Here is a 14,660-nt window from a genome sequence, read left to right as displayed (position 1 = left end):
TATATAAGTTCCCCATCCTGATATCTCTCTCTCTCTCTCTCTCTCTATATATATATATATATATATATATATATATATATACACTGTATGTCCCTCATCCTGGGCCCATCCTGGTATATATGTCCCCCAAACTGGTATACATTTGTCTGTCTTGGTATATATGTTCCTCATTCTGGGCCCATTCTGGTATACAGTATATATTTTCCACAATCAGGGCCTATCCTAGTATATATATATATATATATATATATATATGTGCCCCATCCTAGGCCCATTCTGTTATATATGTACCCCATCCTGGTATATATGTCTCCCATTCTGGTCACATCCTGACATCTCCCATATCCTAGTATATATGATCCCCATCCTAGTGTATATGTCCAACATCCTGGCGTATATGTCCCCCATCTTGGTGTATATGCCTCCCAATCTGGCACTGCATTTTAATACATGAAAAACAATTCTATTACCTTTCTCATTGCTTCCCAGCACACGGCGTCCTCTGCTGAAGCTACAACTGAATTCAGTGTGCAAGTGATGGGCAGCGCATGACGTCACTGCCAGTCACAGGCGCGCCTACATTAGCTGTTGGCCTCTCTTTGGCCGGCAGCTTGTTTTCCTGTGCAGGGATCTGACTGGTTTCTGTCCAGAAATATATTTCAGTTGAATGCGCATCTTTTGTTATTTTTGTGAAAATTCTAAATTTGGGCTTCAGCAACATCTTGATTGAAAAAAACGTAATATTTCAATATTATAAAATTCTGTGAAGCACCATTGGGTTCTATTTAAATTCCTTCAGAGTGTTTAGTTTCCAAAATTGGGTCACTTTTTGTGGGATTCTGCTGTTTTGGCACCTTGGCAGCTCTGCAAAAGTTACATAGTGTCCAGAAAGTATTCCAGATAACTTTTCATTTCAAAAATCAAATAGCGCTCCTTCCCTTCCAAGCCCTACCTTGTTCCCAAACAGTAGATTCCTAGCACATATGGAGTATCGACAAACTCAAGAGAAATTACATAACAAATTTTGTGATAAATTTTGACCTGCTATCCTTTAAAGGAGAAATTTGGGGCTAAAGAAACATTTTACCCTTGAAAAGATGAAAAATGTGAGGCTAAAGCAAAATTTTATTAAATGAAAAATATAATTTTTAGTTTATTTTCCAGCTTGCATTAATTCCTGTGAAGCACCTAAAGTGTTAACAAACCTCTTAAATGTAGAACACTTTGAGGGGTACAGATTTTAAACTCAGGTTTTGTTTGACATGTTCTGACGTAGTTCAGCTAATCTGTGTAACTCCGCTGCCACCACTGATTAGCAGTTTGCTGATAATTATCAACACTACATTACACCACTAATTATCAGCTTCTTGCGTGCACTGTATATTATAATGCACAATGTACACAATAAGCTGCTAAAAAGTGGTGTTAGTGGGGTTATACAGAGCTCAGCATTCTGAGGAACGCTACATCTACAGCAGAGAAAACAGGAATGTTATCAATACTGCATGACAAGCGGTCTAGTAAATCCCTTTAGGCCTCCTCCACAAGTCAGTGTTTCAGGTACGTGTGGCTTCCGTATTTTTCACACATGACACACCTACCCATTATAACCTATGGTGCTGCTCACTTGTCCGTGCGCCATCTGTGTGCTGTACGTGTTTAATATTAAAAGAATAGGAAAAGCTTTGTGATATCTTTATTTCTTTAGACATTCTGGAAAAACATAAATGGCACACAGATGACACATAGATGGCACACAGATGACACATAGATGGCACACAGATGACACACTGGTGGAAAAAACACTGACGATGAGTGAAGGAGCCCTTAAAGAGGCTGTTCAGATTTAAGAAAAAAGCTTGCTCTTCCAGAAATAAAGTGCTGTCTAAGCATGGGCTGTGCTTGGTATTTCAGCTCAACTACATTCAAGACTATACAGAGCTATTTTGCTCTGAACACTAATATCTTCTATATCACCTCTGTACTGTTTGCCCCCTGCCAGAGGCATCGGCCATTAAGCAGTGAAGCTTTTAATCCATGCAGTGACATTTGTTAAAGGGGTTTTCCACTATTATGATATTGATTACTTATCCTTAGAATAGATCATCAGTATCAGATTGGTGAGGGTCCTATCAGCTGTTACCGACTCCTTCAAAATTCGCATGTAAACATTGTAAGGAATGAATATTGTTTACAGCAGAACAGCTTCTATTCAGATGAATGGGTCATCAATATCAAACCAGTGGAAACCCTTTTAAGGCTCGGGTCACACCAGTGGGTTGATTATACAAGTCACACTGTTCACACTGTATGTGATCAGAGTATGATCAGAAAGTGATGATACCTTGGTCTGGAATGAGAAGTCTGCGTGGACCAGGAAGGGGCTTCCAGTTGCCAGCTGAAGAACTCGCCTCTCCACCATGACATCCTCGTCATCACCAGCTGCTAGCAGGGCTCTCTTGCTGATGATCTTAACAGCAAATTGTTTGCGGGTTAAAGTATCTTCCGCCATCAGGACCTTCCCAAAAGCTCCAGAGCCGATCTTATGGTGGAATAGTAATCTCTCTTTGATGGAAGGAGAGCTTGTGCTGGAGGTGGTTGGCCGAACACCGCTGTATCCTATCAGGGGAGATAAATGGGATACATCACTTGGCTGTACAGTACATACAGTATTCACAATGAGGACATTGTCAGCTCTAAGTAAAGCTTGTGCATCATGTGAGCTGTCAAGAGATTGAACAATGTGAACATTTAAATGTTTTTTCCAGAATGACACTTATCACTAGAGGTAAACAGATCTGGCGAGATTCAAGTTCGCCAAATCGCAAGGATTTTACCGCAAAATTTTGATTCACAGTGAATTTATTCTCTATAAACTCAAGTCCTTTATTAACCCTTGGGGTATTGAGAGCCCCCGGACATAAGAAACATAAGATATAGAAAAGAAACCCTACTACTACGACACTGCTTACTGTCTCTTGTGGGTCCTTGGTCCTTCTTCTCACCACTGGTGAGCGGGTTGTCTTCATGCTGAGCCAGGACTTTTGGCCGCATAGACAGGAATGCCCTGGGTACTCCAAGAGTACACGTGCTAAAGTCATGGCGCACTTCATTATGTCACTATGTGCGCTACAACAAGCCTTCTAAACCAGTCTAAACCAGGACTTTCGGCTATGATTAAGCCTGTGGTGTTTCTGTGCATGATGTCAACTCTGTACAGGAGATCTGAAAAGGTGTTTTACCATGTTGTACCTCTCTATAGGTTTTTAGTAGCTGTGTATGTTTAATCTGGTGCACAACGCTAAGCAGAAAAGCTTTCTGAGTGTTTCCTAACACTAACGTGCCCTAGGCTCGCTATAATAAACCTCCACAACACCTTCTCTGTACTTTTGAGTGATGACTGCAGTAGACATCTGGATGGATTCTACAACTGTCACTCAAGAGCAAAGGTGTGGTAAAGTGTTCACTGCAGAATGCCCATAGGTCCGGAGCAGTGTGCACCAGAGAAAATCTACAATTTTCTAAATCATAAAAGCAAAAGAAAAAAAATGAACAAAGGTCTGACAAATACTAATAATTTTATTATATTATATGACAGAAAAGGTTGTCTGGAAACAGCTGGAATTCACAAATTAGTACAAAACCTGTAGGAAACACATAATAGGAGGGAGTTTCAAGCTGCATGGGCATAAAACAGTATAGGAAACACTAAGTCATTATGGTGAAGACCAAAGTGGCATGTATACAGAGTATAAAAAGTATTGCCATGTGTCTGTGTATCTAATGTTTATGGCTGACCAGCACATAGATGTGTATAATCCATATGTAATGTAAAGATATCGACCATAAACAACTATACCTCTGATTGCAGCACCAGCAGAAATGTACACGATACGCCCACCCAAACGCACGTTTCAGCGTCACCTTCTTTAGGGGGACTGCAGTAGACATCTGGACGGATGCTACAACAGTCACTCAAGAGCAAAGGTGTGGTAAAGTGCTTACTGCAGAATTTCCAGAGGTTAGAAGCAGCGAGCACCAGATAAAATCTACATTTTCGAATTTGTGATGCTGATAAAATATACATTTGCAGACTTCTTTTTAGAGAATCACACCAGCACTTTTTTTTGTGTGTATACCATTACTCACCATCAATAGTCTAGCTATTTAACCACTTAATGACCGGGCTTGTTCACACCTTTCCTTTCCAGGCACTATTTGGGGTTTTATCAAACATATGCCTTTAACCCCTTCACCCTGAGCAATTTTCTGTTTTGTTTTCGGGTTTTTTTCCACTCCTTTTTCCATGAAGAATTTTTTAAATTTTTTCTTAATATAGCTGTATTAGGGTTTGTTTTTTGAAGACAGGCTGTACTTTGAATTGCACTATTGAGTTTATCTATAATGTAGTAGAAAATGAAAAAAACTTTCCAAGTGCATTGAAATTGCAAAAAATTGTAATTACACAATTTTGAGGTTTTATTTATTTTATTTACCATGTTCAATCTATGATACAATTAACATGGCAATTTGATTATCCAGGTCAGTACGAGTAGATTGATATCAAACATGTACATTTTCTTTTAAGTGGGGAAAATTTTGGGGAAAATTTGTATATATATATATATATATATATATATATATATATAAAAAATTTGCTTGTGTCATCAATTTCCGACACCTGTAACGTTTTCATTTTTCGTGATCTGGGGTTGTATGTTGGCTCTTTCTTTGTGCCCTGAGCTGACATTTTTATTGATACCATTTGGGGGTGGATACAATGTTTCGACTGCCTCTTATTGCATTTTATTGCAATTTTGCAGTGAACAAAAATGTAGTTCTGGAATTTTGATTTTTTTTTTGTTTTGTTTGCCATTTACTAATTGGATTAATTTAATTTATATTTTAAAAAAATAACACATTTCTGAAACTAGCAATACCAAATATGTGCATGTTTATTTTTTTCAAACTGTTTTGTTTTTAATGGTGCAAAAAGGGGGAGGCTGATTTTAACTTTTGTGCCATTTTTATTTTTTTCCCTATTTTTCTCCAATTTTATTTTTACATTTTACTTTATTTAATAGTTCCTTAAGCGGACTTGAAGCTGTGATCATCCGATCTCAAAAGTTGTGAAGAGGTTAATACTGCTAAAACAAATTTCTTGTTTGGATACTCAAATAATTATTGCCCCTTTTTTCATAATACATGGGCTTAATTTTCATGTTCTGAAAATGCTCTTTTTTATCCACCACAAAAGACCACTAAAAACATTTTAAATGATGTACCCCTTTCCATACAAAATATTTTTATATATGGAGCATATTTTTTTTTTTTTCAATAGGGGCAAAGCTACAAACAGCGATTCAGACTGGCAAGGTTTATTTTTTAGCCTTGTTTTATTTATTTATGCTTTTTTTCTGTTTTATTAGTGCTTTTTTATTTCATATTTTATACTTTGTTCCCCTTATAATGTCTTACAAGACATTTGGGGCTCATTTTAACATATTAATACAATCTTTAAATTGCTGAGTTCCCCTTTAACTGAAGCTGGCGTATTTACTCCATTTACAGGGGAATCTCAACCTCAGGGGTGTAACGACTGCGGTCGCAGAGGTCGCCATCACGACCGGGCCCAGCAGGTTTGGGGGCCCAGTGCCCCCCCTAGCATACATTTATATTAGGCTGCTTCTTTATTTATTGTACTTTATGCATTGCTATTGGTCATTTGTGGTCACAGGACATGGTTCACTATTTTGAGGTGGATACCCCTAGGGTTTCTGTGCTGTATTTTAGCAAACCCCTGATATTTATTGCACTTATGTCTTTTTAGATGTTTTTAAATATTGTGTTGGTGTCTTTTTTCTATAATAAAATTTGTGTATTTTTTGATTTTTTGCCATTATATTCTGGCGATCTCCTTTGTTTTAGCACACCCTTTTCTCTTCCCTTTCTTATTGTGCTAATTTTGGTGTGCTCTTGGATGATCCCATCTATATTGCCTTGGTGCCCTCATACTCTCTTTTTCAGCGCGCTGATATAGTTAACCTCTGTGGTAGTGCCAGGAGACGCAATCTTCCTGTACTATTACTGATGAAAATGATGAGCGCATGCGCAGGACATCAGAGTCCCAGCGTGGTGACGTCATAGCAAAGTGCCGGGACTAGTCTCTGATATCTTGTGCATGCGGTGACAGTGCTGTGATTACTACATAATAAAGGGGAGCAACAAGTTTGTCTTTATAGGATTTAGAAAGCTATAAGGGCCCATACATCTGACATCAACATGCAGGGCTGCCACTAGGAATTTCAGGGTCCCATACTGGAAAAATTTTGGGGCACCTTTGAGACTCCACCCCAGCTCTGCATCTGCTAGCACAGCGATGGATATTGCTGCTTCATAGATCCCATATGGATTGTGTCAACTCACTAGTGCTTTGTAAATACATAGCGGTGGATACCGCTTTCAATAAAGCCTTACGTCACAAGCGCATACCTAATAGCGCTTTGCACATGTTCCCTACTCAAGGAATTTCTTTGGTTTGAAGGTATAACTCATTTGTTGGTCATTGACAAAGGCCATGTCCTGGGCTGAAACGTCTGATGCACTAAGACTGAATGTTTAATACATTTTCCAAGTTTTTCACTTTAATCTGGGAGTGCCTCTTTTCTATTATTACTCCTCTGTATAATATCCCCCCCACACACAGTGCTCCTCTGTATAATATACCCCCCAAACATATTACTACTCTGCATAATATCCACCACACACACTACTTCTCTATATAATATCCACCCCACACACTTCTCCTCTGTATATCCCCACACACACAGTGCTCCTCTGTATAATATCTCCCCACAAACAGTTCTCCTTTGTATAATATCGCCCACACACACTGCCCCTCTGTATAATATCCCTACATACGCTGCCCCTCTGTATACTATCCCCCACACAAGCTGCCCCTCTTTATATATATCCTCCCACAGACTGCCCCTTAGTATATCGCTCCACACACACACACTGCCCCTCTGTATAATATCCTCCTTTTATAAATATGTCCCACTCCTTGTATATATGTCCCCCTCCTGGACCCATCCTGGTATATTTGTCCCCTTCCTAACTCTTCTTGATGAAGGGCAATGTCTGCTCCCCTCTCCTCCTTTTGAATCTCTATCCTGGTACATAACTCTGCTTGCTGAAAGGCAATGACTGCTACCCTCTCCTCCTGTTGAATTTCTTTCCTGGTACATAACTCTGCTTTTGTGACGTATGCTATGTCATCTTTACATTCATTATGTTTAATACTCACCGATGTATGACTGTATTTTCCTCTTTGTAAATCTTTTCTGATGGTGAAAGGTGTGATTTTGTGTAGACTGGAGTCAGGCCGGGTGTTAAATGTGTCCTGTTCCCTTTGATTCATTAATCATTCTCTGGTGTGATCATCATTTGTTAATTTTCATTAACAAGCTGAGCTCCCATAATCCCCCTTACTTACTCCTTTAGTTTTCCCTATATATTTGTGTGCTTCTTAAGGGGTGCACGTGTGTGGGGTGCCTGCATGCGTACCATCTTATGCAAAGTGCCATCGTTGCTAAGTGTGGGGTAGTTATTTCAATGGAAGTTAGTTAGGGCAGTAGGCAGGTAAACTAAGCTTTCACACCTTTTGTTTCAACCATTAACGTTATTTCTATCTCCATCATCCTATGTGCTTTTACTGTCCACTTTCACTGCCCTGTTCCCCCTCCATCATCACTCATCTACATCAGTCCCTCTCTCCTCCCCTCTCCTATCTATAGCTCCCAGGCTCTTTTATCCTATCTGAATAATCTCAGTCCATCATGCTCCAGGGTCTTGCAGAAAAAGCCATGCCACAATTCCAAAAACCATCTGACCTTTCTCGTTTTACACTACTTCTCTCAGGCAATATCTCTCCTAATCCTGGTCCACCCATGCCAACTTTATCTCCTCCCCCACCTCCCATAGAAACCCTGCTAACTTCATTAACATTAGTTGTACACCCTCACTTCCCTCTTTTAATTGTGCTATCTGGAATCCACGGTCTGTATGTAACAAGCTTCCCTACATCCACAACCTCTTTCTCAATAACTCTCTTAATTTGCTAGCTCTCACTGAAACCTGGATTCAGGATTCTGACACTACTTCCCATGCTGCCATTTCTCACGGTGGTTTATATTTTTCCCATTCACCAAGACCTGAAAACAAATATAGTGGTGGAGTCGGCTTACTCCTGTCCCCACAATGCACTTTCCACGTCATCCCCCAGCTCCATCACTCTCATTCCCATCTTTCGAGGTTCACACCATCAGGTTCTTGCATCCCCTCTCTTTCAGAGTAGCTGTCATATACTATCCACCATGCTCACCCACCCAGTTCCTTGACCACTTTTCAGCCTGGCTGGCGCACTTCATGTCCTCAGAATTACCAACCCTCATCCTAGGAGACTTCAACATCCCCATAAACAGACCCTCCCCCCATCTGCATCCCAGCTCTATCTCTAACCACCTCCCTTGGCCTCTCACAGCTCTCATCCTCTGAGACACATGAAGATAGTAACACTGTTGACCTGGTCTTTATCCGCCTCTGCTAAGTCTCTCACTTTGACAACTCACCTCTTTTCCTCCCTCTCTGACCACAACATCCTCTCCTTCAAGCTTACAAACCGTCGTCCACCCCAGCACACTCCCACCTATCACACATTCAGAAACCTACAGGCCACTGACTCTCAGACACTTACAGACTCTCTACACTCATCACCCTCCCCCATCTCCTTCCTTTCCTGTCCTGATCTGGCTGTAAATCACTACAATGACACACTCAGAAGAACCCTGGACCAAGTAGCACCCCTTCACTCTCAGAACCTCCAAACACAGTAAAACAGCCTTGGCTCACATCCCAAAATCGATCTCTCCAGCGATGCTCTAGGAGTGCCGAACACCTATGGAGGAAAACCCGCACACCAGAAAACTTCATCTACTACAAGTTCATGTTAAGGACCTACAACTCTTCCCTTCACCTCACCAAACAGACCTACTTTACCACCCTGACCTCCTCACTATCCAACAATCCAAAAAAGCTCTTTGACACCTTTCACTCCCTCCTCAGTCCCAAAGTACAGACCCCTATCACAGCCTTCATGCTGATGACCTGGCCTCGTATTTCACAGAGAAAATAGCAAACATCCGCCGAGAGATCAGCTCCCAGCGACCAAGCGTCGTCCCATCCCTCCCCACGTCCCATCCAGCTCACTTTGAACATTTGACCCAGTCACAGAGGAGGAAGTCTTCAGGCTCCTCTCTTCTTTTCGTGCTACCACTTGCCCTACTGATCCCTTCCCCTCACACCTACTCTACTCTCTCTCTCCGGTTGTCACTACTCACCTAACTAAAATCTTCAATCTCTCTCTCTTCTGGTATTTTCCCCTCCTCCCTCACACACTCTGTCATTACTCCATTATTAAAAAAACCTTCTCTTGATCCATCCTGCAGAAGCAACTACAGACCAGTCTCCAATCTTTCCTTCATCTCCAAACTCTTGGAGTGCCTGGTCTATTCTCGCCCACCCACTACCTTTCCACTCACTCTCTAGCAGATCCTTTACAGTCTGGCTTCCACCCTTTACACTCAACAGAAACTGCCATTGTAAAAGTGACCAATGACCTATTGACAGCAAAACGTAATGTTGACCACTCTCTGCTTATTCTTCTTGACCTCTCTGCCGCCTCCGACACTGTTGACCACCATCTCCTTCTCTCTATGCTCTATTCTATCGGCCTAAAGGACACTGTGGTTTCCTGGTTCTCTTCCTATTTTTCTGGCCGCTCATTCAGTGCAGGGCTGTGGAGTCGGAGTCGGAGTCGTGGAGTTGGAGTCGGTGTTCATTTTGGTGGAGGTGGAGACGGAGTCGGTATAAAATGGACGGACTCCGACTCCTAAAATATATAATAAATTGGGTACAGTAGTTCAATGCAGAATGTGCTGAATATTTTTTCATAGGAATTTGAGAAAGTCATGAAATATCCTAAATAAAAAATAAAGAAATAAAGAAATAAATAAAGAAATAGCTATTCTGTTCCTGATCTAAGGCTACATTCAGACACAGCGTTTTTGATGCGTTTTTTGAGGATACGTTTTTAAGCTGCTAAAGCAGATCATCTTTTTTTTTTAAAAAAAAAAAAATCGCATCACCTGAAAGGTTTTTGAGCTCATAGATAATGTTTTCAATAGCAAAGGCAGATTAGGAAAACGCCACACAAACTGACATGCTCATTCTTTGTGAGGATCCGTTTTTGAGCCCAAAAACGGATCCTCACAAAACGATGTGTCTAAATGTCATATCTTGAATGCCCAGAGTCACTGCATTTCACTGCAAAAAAACAGATCCGCAAAAATGCTGTGTGTGAATGTATGTAGCCTCAGGATCTAGTCTTTGTCTTAGCTGAGATAAGTCTGTGCTGCACTTGAGCACCACTGAAGCTCCTCCTCTACGGGCAAGGGTAAAAGGTAAACACACTCAGAAAGAAGGAAGGGCTGCACTCATCTCAGAATTGCTAGAGTGAGCAGGATCACAAGATTAAGGTCATTACTTCTTAAAGCACATTTACACTTTCAACAGACTGTGCATAAATCAATAGTCCAGTATACTGCATGTTCTCTCTGTATGCTTGATGCTTGTTTGTTTTTCTTTGAGCTCATGTACTTGTGTCACCCAGAGTTATGGAGTACTCGGTTCCGGGCGGTTTGCAATTGGGGAATATCACTTTGGTGGCCGTTGCCCGGTTCCGTGCTCTGGGTGCTTTTTGAAAAGGGGGATATATTTACATGGGATTTAGGTTAATGTTTATACGTGATGCCACTTGCGGTGTTGCGGCTACATATGTTATTATTATTTATTTATTTATTTATAGAGCACCATTGATTCCATTGTGCTGTACATGAGAAGGGGGTTACATACAGAATATACAAGTTACAGTAGACAGACTGGTACAGAGGGAAGAGGACCCTGCCCTTGCAGGCTTACATTTTATAGGATTTTGGGGAGGAGACATTAGGTGGGGTGTAGGTTGGGCGGTAGCTCCGCACGATGGTGAGGCGGCAGCTCCGCACGGTGGTGAGGCGGCAGCTCCGCACAGTAGTGAGGCGGCAGCTCCGCACGGTGGTGAGGCGGCAGCTCCGCACGGTGGTGAGGCACCAGGTCCGCACGGTGGTAAGGCGGCAGGTCCGCACGGTGGTGAGGCGGCAGCTCCGCATAGTGGTGAGGCGGCAGCTCTGCACGGTGGTGAGGCGGCAGCTCTGCACGGTGGTGAGGCGGCAGCTCTGCACGGTGGTGAGGCGGCAGCTTCGTTATATGCAGTATGTGAACGGTGTTGTAACCCACTATTACCCTATACTTTTTTTACTGTGACATAGAGTGGAGCTGCCGCTGAAGAATGTCACTACTGGGGCTGGTGTTAATTGCAGCCTGGATTGTAGGCCCTCTGCAAGCAGGGCCGGGCCCCAGAGGATGGGTGATATAACGGCCAGAGGAAGAATGTAGTCCACACAGAGATTTAGTGCAACTGGTCTTTACTCACTGCTGGTTGGTAGTAGCTGGATACCCGAGGCCGGCTGGTTTCACCTCCAGGTCCCCTTTGTCCCAGTGCCAGTTCAGTACTCTGGTACCTTCTTCCCCTGCACCTGTTCTCTGGTAAATGGGTCCCCGTGGCATAGAGCAACTGGGGGTCCCCATCTGGTTGTTTGTCCACTTCTGTCCACCTGACGGTAGCGTGAACCCTGTGGGGTTGGAGTCTCTGGTTCTGTCCCCGGTTCTCCCTTTGCTACGGAGTCTTCAGATTTTTAGGGGTCAGCGAGGTCCTTGATGGTCCCCTTGCTGTTCAGGTGTTAACAGGTCAGCGTGGAGCTCTTTCCTGTCCTAGGGTCCTGTACCCTGTCGGTGCATAGTTCCGGGAGCACTCCACTGGCTCCACCGGCAACTACGCTCCTGGGTACCAGGTTACCGTCAACCCGGGATAGCTCGCTCTTTCACGTCCACCTTCACTCTCCGTCACACTCTACTCTACTCTGCTGTCAGTGTCCACACTCCGCTCCTCCCACCTGTCAACTAGTGGACTGGACTGGTTCCATTTCTAGGCGGCCATCCATTGGTCTGACTCTAGCTTTGCACCATTATATGGGGGATTGTTTGGGGGAAAACTGGGATTACCTGGGTTTTTCATGTTACCAGCGCTGGTATTCCGGGGCCTAGGGGGTAGGCCCTTCATCCTTGCGGAGATGCAGAACCTTGTAGCACCCTGATGGTTTCAGGGGCGCTACATACTTTTGGGAAGATAGCTTCTATACAATATACATACAATATACAGGGAAAATACAGCAACAGTATTGATGAGGACCTGTATAGAAGCTAACACATCAACTTATTAGCTCTATTATCAGTTTCTTTGTTCCTGGAGTATGATACACAACAAACTTGCTCCCTCTCTCCTCCCCTCTTCATAGACTGAAGCAATCTGATGTGAAACATTTAGTGAGCTGTACCTAAGAAAAGCCTGAGATTGGAAATTCAAAGTAAAGCTATCTAATGACATATTTTACAAACTTTATATTTGTCATCTGTACCATTAATTTATGCAAAGTTTTGTTTTATTTCTATAAAAATGTACTACAATAAATTTTTCACTTAAATATAAGCAATATATGTGGGAGTCGGAGTCGGTGCAAGGGAAATTGAGGAGTCGGAGTCGCAGATTCGGCTTACCGACTCCACAGCCCTGATTCAGTGTATCATTTGCTGGCTCCACATCTTCTCCTATTCCTCTCACTGTTGGGGTCTCTCAAGGTTCAGGCCATGGCCCTCTTCTTTTCTCCCTCTACACTGCCCCAATTGGAATAACCATCAGCAGATTTGGCTTTCAGTACCATCTTTATGCCGATGACACACAACTATACACCTCATCTCCTAGGCTCACCCCCGCTGTTCTACAGAACACCAGTGACTGCCTGACTGCAGCAACATCATGTCTGCTCTCTATCTGAAACTTAACCTTTCCAAAACTGAACTTCTTCTTTTCCCTCCGTCTTCCAACCTTCCTAATCCCGAGATCTCCCTCTCTGTGTGTGGCACAACGATAAGTCCTAGGCAGCAGGCTTGCTGTCTGGGTGTTATACTTGACACCAATCTCTCCTTCACCTCCTATATATAATCTCTTGCCCGCTCCTGCCACTTGCATCTCAAGAACATGTCAAGAATCCGCCCCTTTCTCTCAATGGAAACAACAAAAACTCTCACCTTGGCACTGATCCACTCCCGCCTTGACTACTGTAACTCTCTATTAATTGGTCTCCCCCTAACTAGACTCTCTCCTCGACAGTCCATCATTAATGATGGACTATTTGGCCAACCGCTACTCGGATGCCTCTGCTCTATGCCAGTCATTGCACTGGCTACCCATATATCACAGGATCAGGGGCTGGCTGGCCCATTTTAGCCTGGGGGGCAATCATAAGGCAATGGCCCTCAAGTTGCGTCGGTCCTCCTTTGGTCTATTTATCTCTGGCCACTGCATTAAAGCAGCAGTGGTAACAGGCTTTATGAACAGACTGGTACATATACAGTACAGACCAAAAGTTTGGACACACCTTCTCATCTCTAGAACAACTATTAACACTAGAACTACTGGACTTGTGACACCTATATAGAAATACATGGTGCAAAGTAGTCAAAATAACTACCTCAGTAGTTCTAGTGTTAAGAGGAGACTTTGTGCAGCAGGCCTTCATGGTAAAATAGCTGCTACGAAACCACTGCTAAGGACAGGCAACAAGCAGAAGAGACTTGTTTGGGCTAAAGAACACAAGGAATGGACATTAGACCAGTGGAAATCTGTGCTTTGGTCTGAGGAATCCAAATTTGAGATCTTTGGATCCAACCACCGTGTCTTTGTAGAAAAGGTGAATGGATGGACTCTACATGCCTGGTTCCCAACGTGAAGCATGGAGGGAGAGGTGTGATGGTGTGGGGGTGCTTTGCTGCTGACACTATTGGGGATTTATTTAAAATTGAAGGAATACAGAACCAGCATGCCTACCACAGCACCTTGCAGCAGTGTGCTATTCCATCCTATTTGTGTTTAGTTGGACCATCATTTATTTTTCAACAGGACAATGACCCCAAACACACCTCCAGGCTGTGTAACGGCTATTTGACTAAGAAGGAGAGTGATGGGGTGCTACGCCAGATGACCTGATCTCCACAGTCACCAGACCTGAACCCAATCGAGATGGTTTAGGGTGAGCTGGACCGCAGAGTGAAGGCAAAAGGGCCAACAAGTGCTAAGCATCTCTGGGAACTCCTTCAAGACTGTTGGAAGACCATTTCCGGTGACTACCTCTTGAAGCTCATCAAGAGAATGCCAAGAGTGTGCAAAGTAGTAATGAAAGCAAAAGGTGGCTACTTTGAAGAACCTAGAATATAAGACATATTTTCAGTTGTTTCACACTTTAAGTATTTCATTCCATATGTTTTAATTCATAATTTTGATGCCTTCAATGTGAAGCTACGAATTTTAGAGTCATGAAAATAAAGAAAACTCTTTGAATGAGGATGTGTGTCAAAACTTTTGGTCTGTACTGTATATGGGAACAGAA

This window comes from Anomaloglossus baeobatrachus, chromosome 4 (assembly GCF_048569485.1).
Source record: "Anomaloglossus baeobatrachus isolate aAnoBae1 chromosome 4, aAnoBae1.hap1, whole genome shotgun sequence".
Lineage (NCBI taxonomy): Eukaryota > Metazoa > Chordata > Amphibia > Anura > Aromobatidae > Anomaloglossus > Anomaloglossus baeobatrachus.
This window is presented reverse-complemented; position numbering follows the sequence as displayed.